Source organism: Lepidochelys olivacea (assembly GCF_965140295.1).
Source record: "Lepidochelys olivacea isolate rLepOli2 genome assembly, chromosome: 1".
Classification (NCBI taxonomy): domain Eukaryota; kingdom Metazoa; phylum Chordata; order Testudines; family Cheloniidae; genus Lepidochelys; species Lepidochelys olivacea.
In genome coordinates this window covers 116783826-116801008 of record NC_140411.1, presented here as the reverse complement: position 1 = coordinate 116801008, position 17183 = coordinate 116783826, and the positions used below count along the sequence as shown (strand labels likewise).

General features: G+C 41.1%; 1 protein-coding gene across 4 annotated transcripts in view; it reads right to left on the bottom strand.

Moving 5' to 3' along the window:
* The window catches only part of FHL2 (four and a half LIM domains 2), a 64019-nt gene that overhangs the window by 31343 nt on the left and 15493 nt on the right, over positions 1-17183 (bottom strand). The window contains exon 1 of one of the 4 annotated variants that reach the window (XM_084611364.1): positions 6530-6729. The exons of 2 other annotated variants lie outside the window; for them this stretch is intronic. The gene's annotated coding sequence lies outside the window, so the exon portion shown is untranslated. Of the gene's footprint in view, positions 1-6529; positions 6730-17183 lie in introns of those variants that run through there. One more of the 4 variants, XM_084611363.1, reaches the window with a different exon arrangement.

The following is a 17183-nucleotide window of genomic DNA, read 5'->3' as shown; positions in this document are numbered from 1 at the left end:
GGCAGTGATTGTAAGACAATAATCAAAGAATAATTTAATACATTAACTTTACAATGTGTTTCCTTTCCTTTTTCCATTGAGTAAGCTCATTAGAAGAGAAGTGGTTACTAAAATTTACACTGCCACACTGAGAAACACTAAAAAGAAAAACAACGGTAAAAGCAAGAGGGAAATATCCTCACTATAAAATGTAGGAGACAAATTATATTAAGAGACTCAAAGCTTTTAACTCTCACTGTAATGGCATACTGAGATATGGAATGAAATCCAGGCACTGTTGAAATCAGTGGCAGCTTTGCGATTGACTTCAGTGGAGCCAGGATTCCACCCACAGTCTGTACTCCTGTGAGCATGAGATTCTGCTAACCCTCTGTTTAGAAATTAAGTGTTCCGTGTTCAGACACTTCCCACACATGTGATTCTTTTAAAAAACCGCTGTGTGCATGTAGGATTTTTCAAACCTTTTATTTTCCTTCATTCAAGAAAGGAAGATTTCTGTCTGGCAACTCCACTGACAAAGTCCATGCAGACACGGAGCATTTGGAAACTATTTATGTTAATGTTCCAAAGGCTAAACTGTAAAGATTTATGATGTCCTTTGTAGTTACGATGTACCAGTCTGAACTATACAACAGATTTACTGCCAAGAGATGATCTTTCCTGTAACTTAGCAGTTATGGGCACAATCGTTATCAATCATCTTGTTGCACCATCTGCCTGCGAATTTTCCAAGATCTAATAATTTTTCTGACCAAGACCATAATTCCATGCAGGCATCAGAGGCTAATGTTATTACTTTTTTTGTTTATTTGAAGAAGAGACTAAACGAACATTTGCCAGAAGCATTAGTTGGAAAAGAAGGCATAAAGGGCAGATGGAAATCCACCTGAATTGAGCTGTATGGACCCTAATATGGAATAGATATTGTACAATAAACTAGGGTGATTCTATGGACTGGCTGGCTGATGGGGAGAAGGAGATAAGATTGCTCACCTTTGAGCGCCTATTTGAGTTCTAAGTAGCCATTGGGCAAGGAGTATTCGTTTATGGTGAGTGTTATGCCTGATTCTCAGGAAGAGGAGCTGACTGTCTTGCTGTAACTTGTTCTGGGCCAGATGGAGCTATGCCGATTTGCACTGGCTGAGGAGCTGGACTTCCGTGTTTGCTGGGCTTTGTCATTGCACACCGTTGCTTTTTTTAAAGTCTATTTTAGGGCTTTCGGTAGCACCCATGTGGCTCTCAGGAGGGTTAGTCTGGTCTTCAGTATGAGGAGCCACAAATGGCTAAAATATGTCAAAGTTGAAGGTCTGTCAGGCTATGCATCTTTAGTGAAAGATCTCAGTTCTCTGCATGTGCTCCTGTGTGTTGTCTCAGAGGTGGCTGATTTTGTGGCATTTTTGGCAATTAACTGTCCGTGTTTCTAGTATGTGGTAGTGTCGCTTTCATGTGATTCTTCTCTTTCCTGGCATGCAGTCCTCTAAAGGTTTCCAGATTTAGTCTGCTTTACAGAGCTAATAAAGACAACAGGAGAGTTAAAACGCCTGGGGCGAGATTGTACTTAGTCCAGTGTGGAAAGAGGGCAGAAGGGGCTTTTCCTGCTTTCTGCCCCTGGGCAAGGGCTAGGTATAGTCCTGGACCTTGCATCCCTAACATGTAAGGACCAAGGAAGTCTAGCCCCGGCAATGACACTCGACTCACAAATGGATCGATGCGGGGCACTGGTCTGTGCTGCACCCTGGGGAAAGGTGCAGTAGTGGGCACTGCTGTGCGTATTCCACAAGCACAGTGTCTCAGAGTGGCTGGTGTTGTACTTCTCCTCCATGAAGGTGCACATTTCCCGTCCTTGGCTGAGGGGGAGGGAAAAAGAAGAAGAACTTTTCAAGGATACTTCGATGTTAACCTGAGTACCAACACCCCATTCCAAGCATAGAGACATCCCATCTTTCTGAAGGTCACTGACTCCTAGAGGGGAGTGGGCAGAAGCTTCCTCTTCTGCATTTCCTTTCATCATGGGGAAGCATGACTTCAACAATCTCTTCCATTTGGTGACCTGTGTATCCTGTATAATGACAGCTGTACTAACTCTGTTAACGGGTGCTTAACCACTCTCTGTGTAAACTTTGCTGCTAACTTTCTTTCTCAATTGGCTGGTTGTCCACCTCTTCTTTCTTTTGTCATTTCTTTTGAAGGGGAAGGGAGGGAAGCCTCCTAATACCATGGTACAGTGATCTTCTTGTAAGCAGGACCCAAGGGTTTAGTGGGAAAATTCAGTACTGTGCCTTTGAGAAACCAAAGCATCTTAAGAGATGCTGTTGCTCTCTTTCAGAACATGCCCAGCCTCAAACCCCATGACTGTAGTCAGACTGTGATCTTGACCAGTAAGCGCTGATAGAAAAAAGCAAATCTTTTAACTGTGGATTTGTTCCTTGCTTCATGCGCCTGGGGGTGTGTTTCCAAGAATAAAACAAAGAGTTTGGAGCTTGCAAAAAGCATTCTTAAGACCTCCCAGAAGTCATTCAGCAAAACCAGGGAAAGCATGGAAGGGTGCATCACTCTACCTCTCCAATAGATAAATAGAAGGTTTCTCAGTTTGGTACTTTACACAAACATTAAATAACAATGATCTATCTATATATCAAGGTATTTATATAGCCCCTAATACCATAATATCTGAACACCTCACAATTGTTAATGTAGTTACTCTCTCTGTGCCTCAGTTCCCCACCTGTAAAATGGGGATAATAGTACTTCTCTACTTCACAGGGTGTTGAGACTATTAGTCACTTGTCCATGGTCACACCGGACATCTGTCAGACCATGGTCTTTGAACCCAGCCTCCTACGACATAGGCTAGAAGTCTAATGACATATCAGCTGGATGTCCAGGTCCCAGTTGAGTCTCTGTGTGGGTTTTTTATCTCAATGTAAGTTATTTTAAAAAGTTACAATCCATTTTAACACCTCAAGTAATTCTGTGTCTACTTTTAAAATTATAAGACTTTGAAAATAATGGATCATCTATTCTGCTGAACAAAAATGTTTAAGAATTAAACACATAATGAAGAAGACTTCGGGATGAGATGAAAAACTATACTAAAAAAGAGGGAGAAAGAGTGACTTGTTCCATTCATGGTGATGCAGCATTAACTCCCATAAGCCCTGAAATGCAGAAGTTTACATTCTTATTGCAGTGTTAAACTCACTCAAGTTGCTTGTATTATTATTAGTGTGTACGTTACTACTCAGCAGCCTAATTATTATAATAAACTATTCTATAGAGAGGGGCACGTGCAAATTAACAATGAAATAAGAACCATCATTTTTTAGCTTTGTGACAGGCAGGGGTACTTGAATATTCAGCTTTGAAGGAAACCTGCAGTGTTTCCTGATCAAACCTTTTTCTATATACTTACTCACATACATAGCTAAATACTTTTGATATTCTGATTTCTCTGTGGCTGTTGGTATACCTCTGATTTATTCCCTGGAGGCTGCCAATATCCTACTATCTTCTACCCTCATTTGGGGTAAAATTGCATCACAAATAACTCAGTATATGTAAATGCAACATAATTTTAATTGTGCAATTTTAAATCAGGCAAAAAATGTAAAAAAGGTCCCCAGTCCTTCGGGCTGACTGAGCTGCCATCTTTCTATCCTCCACCCATACGCTAAAGCTACCCGGGACCAGCTTATTCCCCAGCACAAGGTGAAACAGCCTCATGCCTACTCTAACCTACATGAGTTTGTAACCAGCCTCTGGGTGTTGGAGGAATGGCACTGAGCAGACCTTATGCCTGCTGGGGATTCCCAGAATGGGGGAACCCCCAGCTGCTATTAAGGCAGCTTTATGGCTCATTTGCAGGGAAGAAAAAGCAAGGACCTCTTCTTAAATGGTCCCAGTTGAACTTCAAAGCCTACCACCTTCCATCTGGTGTAGGTATTTACATCAGTGTGAGCTGGAGATAACATGCTGTCCTTCGAATATGACTGTGTTTCACACCCAGCTTACACAGGAGTAAATGACTACACAAGGTTCAGCTTATTTAATGGAGAATTGAGCCAAATGGACTTACTTATGTGGTTATGGGTTTTGGAACTGGATCTTAATTTTTTTCTGAAATTAAAGCTTGACTTTACAGACTGCAACAAAATTTGTCATGAGATCTTATAATTGCAAGAGCTGTAACTTTTGTCATAATCCTGATTTTCTCCAGCTCCTGATGTTCAAACCTAGTGGATTTTTTTGGGACAGTGTCATGCAAGTTTCTATGAGACATTTAAAATCTTCATCATGTAAACTGTTACAGCTCCAGTCCCTGTGCTTGAGTGCCTGACTCTGTGGGTGGGGAAAACGTCCATGTTGATTTCACAACCAGGCTTCATTGAGCTCGCTTAAAAATCATAACACCCTAGTTAGGAAGCCGGAAAGCCAGAGGGTACAGGCCCTGTCTATGTCCAGTATCCTTGATAGCATCCTAGCTGAAAACTCTCCGTACCTGCCCCCAAAATGCGGATTTGGCACCTCCAAGTGTTGGCATCCAAAGCAGCCACCCTGATTGCCTGACCCTGTCTTCAGGACAGGAACTGTGTTTTGGAGCATCTATGTACATTCTCCTAGAGTATAAGTAGCAAGCAGTGATAATCGACAAAAAAAATCATAGCAGAGGTGGAACTGAGCTTGTATATAGTGGCATGAACACTGCTAATTGTCTGGTGACCACATCATGTTCTGCAGAATGTAAGTCTTCATTTAAACAGAAAATCTAGCCCTATGATTGCTAAAATATGCAAGCCCATAGTGACCATGGAAGATTTGAATGTTCAGCAACAGCTGAACCATCTGAGCTGCCCTATTCATCTCAATGAAGTGTTAATTCTCAACCTAATGATAACAGTGTAAATACTAACATTGTTAGCTGTTTCACTGTTAATAACTTTAGTATAAAACATCCAGATGTTGTGGGATTATGGTGAAGTATTCCCACTTTTTTCTCCACTATGACACCTGCTCAACAGCAATCCCCCCGCCCTCCAATCATTTATAATTTTATTAGTATCCAGCTAATTGTTTTTCAAATTTGGTCAAGGCTATACAGAACTCTAAAATGAGCTCTACCTACAAGCCAACTTTCAAAGCCCACCCTTTTTCAGTTATCTGCCCGGGATGGGGAAACGGGTAATAATTTTTATACAGTGAAAAAAGTGAGGCGGGGGGAAGGGGGTGCTGGCCGGGGTTTCAAATCCAAATGGCTGAATCAATTTTTCTCAAACTTTCAGGAGCCAAAAAGTCATAATTTGGCTAAGGAAAAATAAATCAAAGATGTTAGCCCTAAAGGAGAGAGCTTCTGAAATGTAGAAACAAATGAAAATAAGGGATCATAATAGAAATTTAACTGCAAACTTAATTAAAAAATTCCCTACCAATTGCCTGCAATAAGCTATTTGATGGTCCTTATTCTTCGTTTGATATGCCTAAGCCAACTCCAGTTGAAGTCAACAGAAACTGCATATGCATATCCAAGGGAAGATTTTGTCACATTATCATTACTTAATCCAAATTTGCTAGTTATAACGCTTATTATTTGTAATCAATCCTCTTAATCAACATACCTCTAGTTGTTGTTGAACAACAAAATGACATTTCTTGTGTATATTTCTATTATTGGTTTCCCTCTTTGGAATTGTAACTGGGTCTCAGTATGAACCTTGTTATGTACATGGAAATAGGATGCTGTCTTGTGAACAATATATCAAAACCCAAATATTACCTTGGGGAGAGGGCGAGGGTTTAGAATAATAATTAAAGCAGAAAAATGAAAGTTAACATTATTTATTGAAATGATCTTTCCTCTCTTATGTGTACAGAAAAATCCATGATAATCCACCTACATGATTGTGGTTTCATACACATTTTATACATATATATGGCAAAAGGAAAAAATTCAGAGCTATTTATTGCTTTTCATTCCAATCAAATCTCTCCAAATAAAAAAGTACACCCTTTTCCTGTGTACATTTTGTCCCTGGTGTGGGATAGCAAATAGGCAAAGCTACCTTTGTTGTATGTCCATCAGCTATTGCTACAGTGCAAAAATAATCAGCTCTTTTGTTGGGCTAGGAAGTATTAATGGAGGTGTTTTTTCAACAAAAAACCAAAACAAAACTGAGCTCCTACTTTTACGACCTCTCCTGTGGATCAGATAAACATACAATAGCCTATAGAATAGTAAAAATAGTAACACAATAAAATGGCTCAATGCCTCATCACCTTGCTTAAGATATCACTTACAGATGGACATAGAGAAGGATCTGCTTTTATGAAAAACCCTTCTTCCTAGCCTCTTCACAGCCCTACCTGTGTTTTTTAGGGGGGATTAACTATCTCCCCTTGCTCCTATCCTTATCCAATACAGAACACTTTTTAAGATTAAACATCTCTCAGTCTGCACCCTTTGTTATTTAAATCAATAACTCCTAAGGTATAGTCAATGGTGGGGGCGGGAGGGGGGGAAGGGATATCTACTTACAGAGCAGAAGCGGGCAGTCAATGTTTCTCCCTGGACCAGGCAGGACAGGGAGTCACATCCATTAACAAATATGTAAGGAGAGCACCTGGCCCTACTTGTAGAATACAGCTGCACAGCTAACCAGGGATTTCTACAGCCTGTGAAGGACAGCTCTTCTGATTTCTGCTCTGCAGCCAGTATTGTGTGGAAGCAGGCTGCTGCCTTCACAGTCTAGTGAAACCCCTCTGTATCATTTTACCATATAAGGAGACAAAAGCATCAGAAACACTCCTTCTTTTAGGATCTGTGCAGCTGGCATTCAACACTTTTTCTTCCAAGGATGTAGATTTTTTTTCCTCCCCCTTCCTAACCATACTGTCTTTGTTGGCCCTCTTCCGAAAATGGCTCCCCCGCCCCCCCTCCACACACATTTGCTTTTTTAACCCCATGATGTTTGTTAGAAATGGAGCTTTGTTAAAGCCCAGTGAGCTCAGCTTGCAGAAAGAAAGGCTGAGAGCAATTCAAGCACAAACCCTTCGCTGATTTTTCTCCTCACCTGGCTGGGAGAATGAAGAATTTGGTTAGAAGTACTATAAGAATCTGCTTGCACTGGCTCTTCTGCCAGCAGTTTCACGCTTCTCTAAACAATGGATTGATTTACATTGTTTCTCTTTCTAGGTACTTGATGGATAAGGTCTCTGGTGTTCTGAGGAGCATGTGTGTATAATGGGTGCACCCGTCCATGAAGTCATAGCCCTTCCTGCTTTTTTTACCCCCTTAGTCGGGGGGTGGGGGGGTTAGGGGAAGGGAGGAAAGGTGGCGCAACTGACATTCAAAATCTCCCTTGTGTAGTTGGAAGCCAAAGAAGCAGGTTGCACACCTAGGGGACCATACAGAGAACCCTTCCAACGGCCATGTGTTAAATAAAGGGGGGACCATTAATCCCAACATAACCAGGAAATAATTTCTCTACTTCAAGCCTAGTTTCATATTTCAACCCTTCTAACAGAAACATATTAACTTAAAAATAGTGGGGGTCCTCAGAAACCTCCCAGGGAGAGAAGAATTTGGATCCAAAGCTCATTAGTGGTGTTTGTTCTCTACCCTTGTGTGCAGTTCAAGTTGCTAATATTTCAGTAACGATGGACACGCTCCAAGAAGGGTAAGTTGTTCAACTTAAAGAAAAATTGCCAGGATGAATATAAACCCCGTAAACTTCCCGCTAGGAGCTACTGCTGGTGGCGCTGCAGCCCTTCCCTATGGGTGGCACATAGGTTAGTGGAAAAACAAATGAAGTGCTTTGTTTTGAATAGCATTGGTGTGTATGTGTGTTAGCAAGATTTCTCCCATGTGCGGTAAGGGATTCACAATTTTGTTGCTGCAGGTGCATCCCCCTCATGAACTTGTACAGTACTCTGCTCCATGCTTGGGATGAAATGCATCAGTAACAGCTCTCTCTCTCTCTCTCTCTTTTTTTTTTTTAAACAAAATCTACAACAAGCATGAGCCTGCAGTCCTCATGCGGGCAAAACACCCACTGCATAAAATGAGTGAGCCTTACACTTCTCTTAGGAATAAAACCTACTTCTTAAATGTTGTTTGATTCATAGAAATGCTAAAAGGGTTGTCTAGCCATATGCTCTTGGGACCTTTAAAACACAGGCAATGTGGCCTAGGGTATAGAGCACTGGACTGGGACTCAGAAGATTCCTAGCTCTGCCACTGACCAGTTGGATGACCTTGGGCAAGTCACTTTGCTTCTCTGTACCTTAGTTTCCCAATCTCTAAAATGGGGATAATGATATTGGCTTCCTTTGCAAATTACCTTGAGAGCTATGGATGAAAAGAGCTGAAGAAGAGCTAAGAATTACTTATTATCCTAAATTCAGCAGTTTAAGATAACCCACCACAAATCCTCTTTGAACAATCTCTGACCCCTATAGTTACAATTCCCAACCCAGCTCCCATTTTCAAATGCCTGGGTAAAAAGATGAGCCTAGCCATGAGCCCTGAAGGTGATCAGATTTGGGCTGTATGAGATGTTATTTCTGGGTCTCTCTTGAAATAGGTTGTCAAGGTTCCTTCCCCACTCTGAACTCTAGGGTACAGATGTGGGGACGTGCATGAAAAAAACCCCTAAGCTTATTTTTACCAGCTGAGGTTAAAACTTCCCCAAGGTACAAACTATTTTACCTTTTGTCCCTGGACTTTATTGCTGCCACCACCAAGCATCTAACAAATATAACAGGGAAAGATCCCCTTGGAAACGTCTTTCCCCCCAAAATCCCCCCAAGCCCTACACCCCCTTTCCTGGGGAAGGCTTGATAAAAATCCTCACCAGTTTGCATAGGTGAACACAGACCCAAACCCTTGGATCTTAAGAACAATGAAAAATCAATCAGGTTCTTAAAAGAAGAATTTTAATTAAAGAAAAAATAAAAGAATCACCTCTGTAAAATCAGGATGGTAAATACCTTACAGGGTAATTAGATTCAAAACACAGAGAATCCCTCTAGGCTAAACCTTAAGTTACAAAAAGACACAAAAACAGAAATATCCATTCCATTCAGCACAACTTATTTTATCAGCCATTTAAACAAAACAGAATCTAACGCATATCTAACTAGATTGCTTACTGACTTTTTACAGGAGTTCTGACCTGCATTCCTGCTCTGGTCCCAGTAAAAAAAAAAACACCGACAGAGAGAACCCTTTGTTTCCCCACCACTCCAGCTTTGAAAGTATCTTGTCTCCTCATTGGTCATTTTGGTCAAGTGCCAGCGAGGTTGTCTTAGCTTCTTAACCCTTTACAGGTGAAAGGGTTTTTCCTCTGGCCAGGAGGGATTTAAAGGTGTTTACCCTTCCCTTTATATTTATGACATAGGTTTAGGTAGCATTTTCCTTGCTTTCCTCTTTTTCCACTAGTTTTATTTCCCTACATCACCCTCATCCACTCACAGTAGCCGCAGTGCCAGCAATCTTTCAATGGTATTTCTGACTTGCTGCAAATTAATGTAATGTTTAAAATTCTAAGCTATAATGTATACTGGCTGTAGCTGAGCTATTGGAATGAAATATTTGGGGGTGGAGGGCCACATGCTGCCCTTTAGATGATAAAAGAGCTTTGGCTAAGTATTTAATCAGTTTTCCAAGTGAGAAGGGCAGAAGAACTTCTATTCGATTAGGCTCTGGTTGACTTTTTGGAGGCTTTGTGCTTGCCGTGGGACACTGGCAATGAATGGTCACATCACTGCTTTGTTTTATTGGTAATTATTTTTTAATGGGACAGCAGAATCACACACCCATTCTCTTCTACCACACCAAACCCATTGAACCCCACACCCCCGACATTCCTAATTCTCATTCCTTTGCCAGGGGAAATGTGTCGTGATTTTGATTTCCACAAAGCTAGTCTGAGTTGTACCCATATTATTTTCTTGTTATGTGTCTTTATTGTGATTTTCTTTTTTAGCGCAACAAAGTAAATGACAAAACCACAGAATGATGCTATTGGCATGTGGGATGTTGCAGTTCACTTCAAGAATATTCCTGGGGCCATTTTGCAACTTAAACTAGATATTCTTGTAGTTTTAAATTTAAAAAATGATTTAGCAAGACAGGGAAATCGAGGTCCAGGCCTGCTCCCTCTAAAGTCAATGGAGTTTTGCCCTTGGACTTCAATGGAAGGAGGATTGGACTCATCACCAGTATTCTCACAGATGATTTGCTTTAATAACCTAGTAAAAGGGTGGGGGGAGAAAGCCCAGTGCAGAATTTCTTATTAGGCCATGGCCTGAACTGAGTAATTATAATCAGAATTTGCTTAAAATCTAATAGTTGTGTCAAATACTGAGAGGTGAGCCCCTACAACTCCTTTGGCCCAGAATGATTGATTAAGTGCATGCTGGGAACTGACTGTTTAATGAGAAACATATTGCTTACAGAAGGGTACAACTTTACTTTACTTACACTTGACTATACTGTACTGTTTGCTTGGTGTGGATTTTTTAAACACTTCTTTTCCTATTGCTTCTGTATCACAAGAGTGTCCTGACCAGAGGTGTCTGCCTGACTTTCAGCGTAGCCTTAGTCTGCAGTGAGAACAGTCTGCTTTAGTCTCATATAAACTTGGGAATGGTCCACCTCACCCACACATAGGATAAATGTAGCTGCTCAGGCTTTGTCTTCTACAAGTTAGCATCTTTCTAGAGAAACGTATTTAAAAATTTTTCTTGCAAGAAAGGCACAATGTCCCTGATTCAGCAAAGCACCTAAACATGTGCTTAAATTTAAGCATGTGTTTGGCCAAATCAGGGCCTACCCCAGTTTCCCTGGCCAGTGTAGATAAGTCCTATATTAATTATAAAATGGTTTGCAGAATTTGCAGGGAACTGGGCTATAACCGAATTTCTGTAGGGCATTGGATAAACGCATGGTGAGGGGGCTAGGCCAGGATCTGAAATCTGTCTATCAAGATTCTCCTTATGGGCAGGGCTTAAACATCTAGATAATTTTCAAAATGCAAACTCTTCATTTTTGGAAATCAATATTTGCATGATTTATGCAATGCAAAGCAGTAGTGCTTCAAAGACATGGTCATTCTGATGTAACAGCAATGAGCAGTCCTTAAAAAGGGAGGCAAGAGGTCCACATACAATTTTATTTATTTATTTGGACTAATAATACATATGCAAATTAAGCAGCTTTCCTACTGGCAGAGTAAATAATAACGAAAAAATAACTAATTAATAAAATAATTACCAATAAAGAACTTAAATATTCACTTTCCTCCCCAAACATTTTGACCTCCAGGCCTCTCCCCTTTTCCCCATAAATCTGACATCAGAGATGAACCTTGCAGCATGTCCTGAAGTTTAAAAGACACCAGCTATTTTGTACTTGTGGGGAGGATGATTTCCAGTATCAAGAAGCCCTCATAGAGAAAAGCTCTGCAAGAAGCTCCCTTGCCTTTAAATCAGAGGGGCTCAGGCTAAATACTTCTGGTGATCACAACTGCAGCAGTATATTATGAGGAACAGGCAATTTCTCACATAGGCCTTTAAGGGAAACTTACATTTGCATATCAGATTAATACGACAGACACCTTTGCTGCTGATGGTGCTTTTGGTGCTTAAATAGCTATCTGCGGATGCAGTCGCCCAACTGGCAGAGTCCATTGCGCAAATATAGACATTAAATCGCAAATGCATTTTTCTGCACAGGTCTGCTGAAAATCTTCTAAAAATGTTAGAAGTAACTGGCATACAATAAGGATTAATTAAGGTGCAGAACTGGAGCAGCTGAGTGGAGGAGATTTAAGGTATTCGGTCTGACTTAGCTGTAGGAAGAATTCCTCAGGTGCACTGGGTGAACATGATGAACAGCACCCCTTCTTGAGAGCTGCAATATGTGCTCCTTACCATGTCTGCCTTTAGGCATCAAGAGGTACACAAGGGCCAGAGTCCTGGCCATTTCCTTAGCCTCACTGGCCACACTCCTGATGAAGCATGAAGTGCCACAGGGGGCACTAGCCTGTCTCCTGATGCACTCAGGGAGTACTACAGGCAGTATTCTGACTGGTTCATTCCTGGTTGTGTTGTGAGGGGTTGGGAAAGTGGTTCTTTCCCATGGGCTGGAACACTTGTGTGGGAAAAACAGAACTTAGTCCTGAAAGTATAAGTAGCATTAATTTCCATCCCATTGTTTGTGGACATTTTATATAGCATTTATGTAGCTTTAATCAAATTGTATTAGTTTGGGTTTTCTCAGTGGTATGTGTATTGTAGCAATTTCCCAGTTCTTGAAGTTGACAGGCATATTGGCAATTTTCTCCACTTTGGTCAAAAATACAAACAGAACAAAGGTTGAGAAAAGGGGGCGGGTGGTGGGTAATTATATGCCATTCTCCTTTCCCCCTGCTAGAGCCATGAAATTGCTTTAATTCAAAGGCCTGTGAAAATAAAAACGCAACGCTGCAAAGTTTGAAAACTGCTCAGTTTCTGGCTGATTCCATGAACTGCTGCTGTATTCTGGAAAGTTTTGTGCTATCAAATTTTAATAAAAATTCAGCAAATCCCAGGATCCATTTAAGAAAATTGCTATTTTTGGCATTAATGCTCAGAGAGTAATATGGAATCATGCAAACCTTACATTTTAGTCAAATAAGATTAAAACTGTCGAGCAATATTTAAATATTTCTGAAATTTCATCATCATGTGGGACGTTTCAGGTGTTTAACATTCCCCAAACAGATTTGGAATACAGATTCATAGACTTTAAGGCCAGAAGGGACCATCATGATCATCTAGTTTAACCTTCTGCACATCACAGGCCACAGAACCTCACCCACCCAATTCTGTAATAGACCCGTAACTTTTGGCTGAGTTACTGAAGTCCTCAAATCTTGATATTAAAAACTTTAAGTTACAGAGAATCCAGCATTTACTCTAGTTCAAACTCGCAAGTGACTCATGGCCCATGCTGCAGAGGAAGGTGAAAAACTCCTCGGGTCTCAGCCAATCTGGCATGGGGGGGGGGAAAATTCCTCTCTGACCCCAAATATGCCCATCAGTTAGAGTTTGAGCATATAGATGAGACCCACCAGCCAAACACCTGGGAAAAAATTCTCGGTAGTAACTCAGAGGCCTCCCCATCTAGTGTCCCCACACCAGACATTGGAGATATCTGCTACTAGCAGTCATAGATGGGCCATATGCCACTATAAGCAACTTCACCAGACCATCCCCTCCATAAACTTAATGAAGCTCAGTTTTGAAACTGTCATAAATATAAAGGGAAGGGTAAACCCCTTTAAAATCCCTCCTGGCCAGAGGAAAAATCTTCTCACCTGTAAAGGGTTAAGAAGATAGGATAACCTCGCTGGCACCTGACCAAAATGACCAATGAGGAGACAAGATACTTTCAAAAGCTGGGGGGAGGGAAAAACAAAGAGTCTGTCTGTGTGATGCTTTTGCTGGGGACAGAACAGGAATGTAGTCTTAGAATTTAGTAAGTAATCTAGCTAGATATGCGTTAGATTATGATTTCTTTAAATGGCTGAGAAATTAAGCTGTGCTGAATAGAATGGATATTCCTGTCTGTGTGTCTTTTTGTAGCTTAAGGTTTTGCCTAGAGGGATTCTCGATGTTTTGAATCTAATTACCCTGTAAGGTATTTACCATCCTGATTTTAAAGAGGTGATTCTTTTTTACTTTTTACTTCTATTAAAATCCTTCTTTTCAGAAACTGAATGCTTTTTCATTATTCTTAAGATCCAAGGGTTTGGGTCTGTGGTCGCCTATGCAAATTGTTGAGGATTTTTACCAAACCTTCCCCAGGAAGTGGGGTGCAAGGGTTGGGAGGATTTTGGGGGGAAAGACATTTCCAAACAACGCTTTCCTAATAAATAAACCCAGATAAATGTTTGGTGGTGGCAGTGGAAGTCCAAGGACAAAGGGTAAAATAGTTTGACCTTGGGGAAGTTTTAACCTAAGCTGGTAAAAGTAAGCTTAGGAGGTTTTCGTGCACGTCTCCACATCTGTACCCTACAGTTCAGAGTGGGGAAGGAACCTTGACAGAAGCCCATTAGGATTTTGCCCCCACTGCTCCCCCTTGGGAGGCTGTTCCAGAACTTCACTCCTCTGACGGTTAGAAACCTTCACCCAATTTCAAGCCTAAACTTGTTGATGGCCAGTTTCTATCCATTTGTTCTTGTGCCAGCATTGGCACTTAACTTAAATAACTCCTCTCCCTCCCTCGTATTTATCCCTCTGATGTATTTATAGAAAGCAATCATATCTTCCCTCAGCCTATGCTTGGTTAGGCTTAAATAAGCCAAGCTCCTTAAGTCTCCTTTTGTAAAGTAGGTTCTTCATTTCTCTGATCATCCTAGTAGCGCCTCTCTGCATCTGTTCCAGTTTGAATTAATCTTTCTTAAGCATGAGACACCAGAATTGTACACAGTATTACACCAGTTTTCAAGGTCATCCAAATCTTCTTGTATGATATTCTGGTCCTCCTCGATATTGGCAATACCTCCCAACTTTGTGTCATCTAATTTTATTAGCACACTCCCACTTTTTGTACCAGAATCATGGATGAAAATCTTAAATAAGATTGGTCCCAAGACCGATCCCTGAGGAATGCCTCACTGATGGGCTTACAATTTCACGTGCCAGTTCCTTTAATATTCTTGGATGGTGATGATCCGGGGCCCCTGATTTGATCCCATTAAGTTATTTGATTTCCACCTTGGATGTTGTAATTTCTGTTTCCATATCCTCTATTCCATTGGCCGCCCTGTCACTGTCCTCAAGCTCCTCATTACACTGTTTAAAAACTGAGTCAAAGTATTTGTTTAGGTGTTGGGCCATGTCTAGATTATTTTTAAGTTCCACCCCATCCTCTGTGTTTAGCAGGCACACTTCTTCTTTCTTTGTTTTCATCTTATTTGTATGGCTATGGAACCTTTTACTATCAGTTTTAATTTCTTTTGCAAGGTCCAACTCTGCTTGATTTTTGGCAGTTCTCACTTCCTGACCTCCAAGAGAGAGGTCGGTAAGGAAAGCTATACCATCTTTCATTCTTTGTAGGCTTTCTGCTTTCTCTTAATAACCTGTTTGAGATGCCTGCTCATTCAGTTTGGTCTGCAACCCTTCCCTATGAATTTTTTCCCCCTTGCTTGGGATACAGGCTTCAGATAACTTCTGCAACTTTGACTTAAAGTAATTCCAGTTCTTCAGTACAATCCACTTCCCTAACTAAATTCCCTTAATTTTTTTAAGTTTTACTTTTTTAAAATCAAGGACACTAGTTGCAGACCTAGTTTTGTTTATCCTTCCATTTAGTTTAAACTGAATTAACTAATGATCACTCAAACCAGGGATGTCTTCTACAAACATCACCTCTTGTTGGTGTGGTCCCTATTTAGTAAAGAAATCTGTCGGCTATCACATCCAAGAATATCTGCGCCCAACCATTATTATAGCACTTATCCTCCAATCTTTATCAGGGAAATTAAAGTCTTCCATAATCACACAAGTTTATTTCATTAAAAATGTCAAAGAGGTCTCTGTCTATACCCAAACAGGATCCTGGGGTTCTGTAGCAGACCCCAAGCACTATTGCAAGGGAACCTCTGTTACTTTCTTCCCAAGTGATTTTGACCCAAACAGATTCTGTTTTATCCATTCCATCACTTCTAATTTCTTTACAGTCTACCTCACCATTAATATACAATGCTACTCCACCACCATTACTTTTATTTCTGTCTTTCCTGAAAAGCACATACCCTTCAATACTTGTATTCCAGTCATGACTACCGTTCCACCATGTTTCCATTATCCCTGTAATATCTGGGTTCACTTCCTACATCAGTAGGTTTAGTTCATCTATTTTGATACCAGGCTCCTTGCATTGATGTACAGAGATCTTAGTAGTTTCTGCTTGGCTTTGCCCAGATTCCTCACCCGATTAGGCACAGTTGTTATACTGCCAGTATTGCCTGCCTGCCTGACTGTTAGTGTCACTGGTATTGGCACTGTCTTTCCTCTTGTTATCCATTCTCTTACCCTCTGTTGTTCCTTTCTCCATTGCCGTATCCTATCCTACTTGATTTTCCTCCTGCTCAATATTAGAATGAGGAGTGGAGATTACATGAGCATCTCCCAACCATCTCCCCTGAATTCCTAGTTTAAAGCTCTTTTAATCAGTTGTCCCAGTCTCCATCCCACAAGTCTGTTTCCCTCCTTACTCAGGTGGAGTCCATACCATGAGAGCAATCCTCTTTCTGTGAATGCCTCCCAGTGGTCAAACATCCCAAAGCCGTCCTTACAGCACAACTGCCTGAGCCAGCTGTTCATCATCATCGTCTGGTCTCATCTTCACTCTCCTTCTTTAGAGATAGGTAGAATCCCACCAAAGATCACCACAGCCTCCGTTTCTTTAAGCATCTCCCCTAGCCAGGCATATCAGGCCTCTTCTATCAGGTGGCACTTCATACAAAAAAGCATCTTTCAGGTACCCCCTCCACATCCCATAGCTTCCACATCCCAGCCATCTCCCTTGTCTCTTCCATCCTTGGATCCTTACCACTGCTGTGTCTGTAGCTGTTCTAGCCTTCCCTCCTAAGCTTCTGTCCAAAAAACCAACTCTCCTCCCCAGAAAACCCAAACAGAACACCACACACACACCCTTCCCAAACTTCCAGGACAAACTCCCATTCAGACTCCCATTTTCAGCTCTGCTTGCTGGCTCCTCTGCCACTGCTCCTGGATACGCAATGTATAAACAGATTTTTCACTGTATTTTTCATCTTCCCTCCTCCCCTTCAAGTCCCCAGTTGCAACTCCTATTTGCAGTCATCTGAATTTTCTCACTGAGTTGATATAGAGCCTCTGGGGCAAGCCCTCAGCTGGTGTAAATTGACATAGCTTGATTTCAATGGACAGCTGAGGATCTGACTATTTGCTTCTGAAAGACCCAAGGCTTTTTCTTCTGCTGGGAGAAAAACGTGCTGCAGTTTATTCCTAAAGCAATCTGAAAAGGGTTGTATTTTTAGGAACTCTGGGCAAACTTGGAGAAATCATATTTCCATTCAATAAAGTTTGCTTTCTTAACATGTTTGAATAGTTTTCTCACACGGTCTTTAACAGTTACTCCTTTGCTTCAGTGAAAA